Raw genomic sequence first — 6,000 nt, forward strand, 5'->3', positions numbered from 1 at the left:
CTTATTTAGAGAGTTCCAATTTGCGACTCTCTAAACAGGGTCGCAATTTTAAGGAATCGCTATTTTAGTGATTCCTTAAAATTGCGTTCAGAATGTCTTTCTTACATTCTGAACTGGCTTTTTGTATTCGTAAACGGGCATTCGCACTGTTTGCGAATGCAAAAAACCTTGATACATCTGGCCGTTAGTGTAAATGTGTGTGAAGAGGATGCACAGAGGTCATAATATTTAGAAGGCAAAAGCAAAAGGAAATAAAGTGCTTATATGTGAATGAGTGCAATGTATGTTTGGGGTGGTAAAATGAGGGAGATGCAGGGAGTGCATTCAGGGGAGAGTGAAAAGAGGGTATTGAAGAGGAGAGAGGAGGTTGAAAATGTGCAGATGGATGAGATGTGAAGAGAAATAGGGCAAACATATCTAACATTAAAGAACAAATAACTGAAGGCCCTGCTCCTTCCACAGGCCTCAACAATATTTAATTCATAGTCTAAAAATTTCAGATTTGAAACATTTTCAATGTTAATTATTTATAACTAATCATTGTTGTTACTCATTTATCTTCCACAGCTAACAACCATTGACAAAGCCAACTGTACTGACAGGCTTTACGTGATGTCAATTGTTGTGTTATATTTCTGGATGCAATAACATCTCATTTTGCATTTTCCCTTTTAGAGAGCCCCCACTTTTTTCATCCCACTTAAAGACCTGTCTGCACATATTTCTGTATGACTGGTTGCAGCCAGCAGTTGTGTGTGCTTCCTGATGCCTGGTTAGAACATATTCTTCCAAAGTTGATGCCACATGGAGTGCAAGACAGTGGGTAAACACACACTTTAAAGGGCCTGAAGTTGCTGCAGTGTACAATTCGCACATTAAAGTAAAGGGTGAACGTATTAATGCAGTAAGATATGTGTTTAATATTTCAAGACTATACATTCCCACTGCTTTATAAACCTTGCTTTCTCACTAAGTTTATTTCCTTTCAAATGGACCACTTGTCAATCTTTTTTCTATTTTTTGTTGGGTGGAGGACCCACCCTGGACACCACGCTTGTCCACTGAGCTTGCTCGCTACATAAAAGTTGTACCCAGACTATTACGCCCCACCACTTTCAAATGTCACCAGCCGCCACTGCTCTGCACTCCTTCAAACAAATATCAGAGGGTGAATTTATGGATTTGGTAAAAAAAAAAAAAAAACAGGCCTTCTGACTCTTGCCCACCACACATCTTCAAGAACATTCTTTTATCTACTTCTGCTGCCACACCTATAAGAAGAATCATCAATAACTCTTTAACTACAAGAACTTTTCCAGAAGACCTGTAAAAGGCATACATAAATCTGTTATTCAAGAAAACAAACCTAGACCCGCAGGACCCCAACAACTACAGACCAATCACAAACAGACAAAGAGCAGTATTCACCCAGATGTCACAATTCATTGAAGACAATGTCATACTTTCAGCCTACCAAACTGGATTCTGCCCAGGAAGAGGCACTGAATCGGCACTCATAGCAATCTGGGAAGATCTTAAAGACACAGTCGACAACACAATGGAGGTGTTGCATTACTTCTCTTTGCTGCCTTTGATACTGTTGACCATGACACCCTAATTCAAAGCCTCCACCAAGCCGGCATAGAAGGGACTGCTCTCGACTGGATTATATCCTGCCTTCAAAACAGAACTAATATTATCCATTCTCCCCCCTTCTCGTACAAACCCTACCTCACAAACGCAGGGGCCCACCAAGGATCAATTATCTCACCTATGCTTTTCAACATCTACATGATGTCATTACCAGAACTGATCCATGATTTTCAACTCACATACTACAACTATGCAAATGACACACAAATACTATATAAATTGGAATGGCCCAAAGACATTGAACACTCACAAATATTCAGTTGCCTCAGAGCCATTGATCAGTGGATGACTTAAAGCCCTCACAAACTGAATGCTTCCAAAACGGAAATACTCACATGTGGCACCTGGAAAAATTATGACCCACTGTGTACCTGGCCTGATGATCTAGGACCATCTCCTTAAGTATCCAAGGAAGTTAAAAACCTTGGAATTACCATGGACTCCAAGTTAACAATGAATGCCCAAGTGTACAAATTAGCACAATCAAGCTTCATCGCCTTGAAGACTCTGTGACGCATCTTCCCCCACCTCGGACTTCCACACAAGGTGCAGGATACTATCTCTCTTGTAATTTCCAAACTGGATTATGCCAATGGGTTCTACCATGGATCATCTTTACCTATTATATGAAAAAACTACAATGTATTCATAACTCAGCTGCCAGGCTACTCTTACATGTAAAACCACAAGCCCACATCTCCCCTACCTTGAGAACAGTACCCTGGTTACCCATTGCTAGAATACCTACCTTCAAGCTGCTTTGTATCACCTAAAGCTGTACATGGAACAGGAGCGCTTTTCATCAGAAACAAAATAATTAAATACATTTAACAAAGAATCTTATGCTCAAGATTGGCACCCGCCTTAAAACACCAGCATGCAAGAAAAAGACAATAGGCGGTACATCCTTTTCTGTTCAAGCAGCCAAACTATGAAATTCATGATCCCCAAATATAAGATTGACGGATAACTATCCTGCCTTTAGACGACTACTCAAGAGTTGGCTCTTTCCTTCATAACCACCATATTCAAACAGTAATGGACTGCATATGTCTGTGTTGATAAATATTTATAATCTGATTATGTGTATATTCTAGATATGTATAGTTCTTAAAACAATATGTATATTTACTATTTCATAATAATTAATTATACACATACTCTTTAAGCCTGTTTAACAAATGTATATTTACTCACGGTTAAATATATATATATATAAATATATATATATACATATACATATATATACATTTATATATATATACGTGTGTGCTTTCTTTTGTATATCACAATGAGCAAATGTTATCTTAACTATTTAACAGCAAGCATTTCGCTATTGAAAAATTGAGGAAAGATAAATGAATGTTAGAAAAGTACACATTAATTAACATCAAATATTACATATCTTGAAAGTCTGTGTTTATACAATACTACTTTTCTTCTCATAGTAGTATACCCATTATTATATATCTTGCACTTATATTCCCTTACTATGTATTTACTTATCTATTTATTTATTACTCTACTCCTCCAGTACTAGAGAAAAATAAATACAAATAAATACAATTAAATCTATAAATAAAATTCAAAATATATATAAATATATATATACGTATATATATAAATAGAACAATAAATAAAAATAATTTTAATTTTACTCTCTCACAAGCTTTACTCTGCCCCCCCTTCACCCAATGTCTACATCAATCTATCCTCCATCCCCACTCTGACTCATCCCAAACCCATTCTACTACTTTCAACTCCAAATAATCCTGCCTAAGCTCTTCCTTCCTCTACCACATCTAACTCACCCCAAACCTCAGTTTACTATCATGATCTCCCAAACAACCCTACTAAATTCTCCCTCATTCATCTCACTTTTGACTCATCCAAAACCCCTCCTGCTACTATGATCTCCCTAACCCCTTTCCACAGACACTTCCCTCCTCCATCTCTCCTGTACCCACTCCATGCCTCATCCTATTACTATAAACTCCCAATTAACACTTCTGGATTTCTTCCCTCCTCTATCCTTCCATTACTCTAGTCAATCCAACTAACAAACTCCCATACCCTCTGTCAAATTAACTCATGATAATACTAATAACTGTACTCATATTTCCCTATACTAACCCACCACTAATTCCTCTTGGGTTCCGGAGTAGCGTGCTACTTGCCGTAAAGCGATTTGATGCCTCGTCAGGGGTAGTAAGCACTATATAAATACAATTACAATTACTCATTCCAGGTTGGCTTGGATGGTACTTTACCAATCCAAAGCTGCAATACTGTGTCTGCAGTGGTGAAAGGCTTTTGTCATTTTACAGCGTGTCATGGATGGCACTGTGCTAATCCTATGCTTAAAGACTTTGTTGTATAAATGGCAAAATACTTTGTACCTTTTTAGGTGCACAGTTATCTGATCAATACATTTACTGCAGATGTTACAGTGACATTACCAATGACGTTATCAAAGATGTCATGAGTGCTGTAATTTGTGGGGTAATAAGCAGTGCATGGCGAGTACGCGAGTTATAGTTACTTGAAATAACTCTAACTATAACTGCTAAATTTCTATGGTTTTGTATGAGTACATTCAGAACCTAACTATAGCGTGCCTGTAAACTTAGTTTTTTCAGTGAATTTCTTGAGTTTTTTAACGTAAAGTAATTGTAATATGTTAATCCAACCACTGCTGTGGCTGCAGCAACTTTCTGGTCAGGTTGCGGCCAGCCAATCACAGAATTCCTATTGGAGCATGCATTCGCAGATTCGCTGCGAGCGCCAGGATAAGGTTGTGATGGATCCTTAGCCATAGATATACAAATGTATTTTCCCTTTAATATCTCAAAAACTACTGAATGGATTTACACCAAATAACTGAAAGTGTAATCTGCGTACCAACAGTTACCTTTTTGCCAAATTTGATGTAATTCCATCTAGTTGTTCAGGCTGTAGTCGTGTTCAAAACGTCTATGGGAACTAACAAGGGAAACACATGTTTTTTTACCCCCTACTGTTCCCCTATTTTCTCAGCCACCACTTGAAGGATTACCCCAAAAGTTCCCATGCACAACAAGAATCACCGGCACACTTTTTTGGGAACATTTCGTGAAGATTCGTCGAACGGTGCCAAAGATATAGGCAAATCAAAAAATGCTTTTTCTATAGAAACATGGTCCTAACCACAACCGCCAATAGGTAATATAAATATATATATTCAATTAAAAAAATAAAGGTTACAGGGACATTATAATTAGGCTCACATTTCACATGTACAAAACCATAAAAATTCAGCAGTCATAGTCACCTCAGCTAACTATAACTCGCGCCCCCGTAATGCACGGCTTATGACCTCACATATTACATCCCTTATGACATGGTCAGTGACATCACTGATGATATCACTGATATATATATATATATATATATATCCACCAAACCGAGCCGCGGCGGCGTGCTATATGTTAAAAACAAAACATAGAAATTCACTGGAAGAACCAAAGGTTACAGGAACTTTATTATTAGGTTCTGAATTTACTTGTACAAAACCACAGAAATTCAGCAGTTAAAGTTAGAGTTTTTATAAGTAACGAAAACTCGCACCCTAAGGCAACTACAACTCGCGCCTTCGCCATGCACAGTTGTCTCATCAATAATTTTACTGCAAATGTTGCAGTAAGAATATGAAAGATGGCATAAAATATGTCATCAATGATATAATATGTGAAGTAATTAGCTGTCAGGGTGTCTGTATGGGTGTGAGAGTGCGTACATCAGTGTTTTAGTGGGTGCGTCAGTATGTGCGCAGGTCTGTGAGTGGGTGCATCAGAGTGTCAGTGGGTCTGTGTGTGGGTGTGTGATGGTCTGAGTGGGTGTGTGAGTGACTGCGTAAGTGTCTGAGTGGGTCTGAGAGGGTGCGTGAGGGTCTGACTGGGGCTATGAGTGAATGCATAAGGGTCTGAGTGGGACTGCGTAACTGAGTGGGTCTGAAAGGGTGCGTGAGGGTCTGACTGGGGCTATGAGTGAATGCATAAGGGTCTGAGTGGGTCGGTGAGTGTGTGCGTGAGTGTCTGAGTGGGCCTATAAGTGAGTGTGTGAGTGGGTCTGTGTGTGGGTGCGTAAGTGTCAAAGAGGGTGTGTGAGGGGGAGAATTGATTGAAGAGAGAGAGAGAGAGAACAGAAGTGAGAGGGAGAGAGATAGAGTTTTTTAGGCTTTGATGTCTGATATACTTAGAATGAGTTATTTGTTTCCAATTTAAGATAAAATAAATTATTTGTTTAAAAAAAAAATATAATAATTGTTTTTATTTAAAAAAAAACGGAAATTAATCCACCTGGACTTGA

This window comes from Pleurodeles waltl, chromosome 11 (assembly GCF_031143425.1).
Source record: "Pleurodeles waltl isolate 20211129_DDA chromosome 11, aPleWal1.hap1.20221129, whole genome shotgun sequence".
NCBI classification, from domain to species: Eukaryota; Metazoa; Chordata; class Amphibia; order Caudata; family Salamandridae; genus Pleurodeles; species Pleurodeles waltl.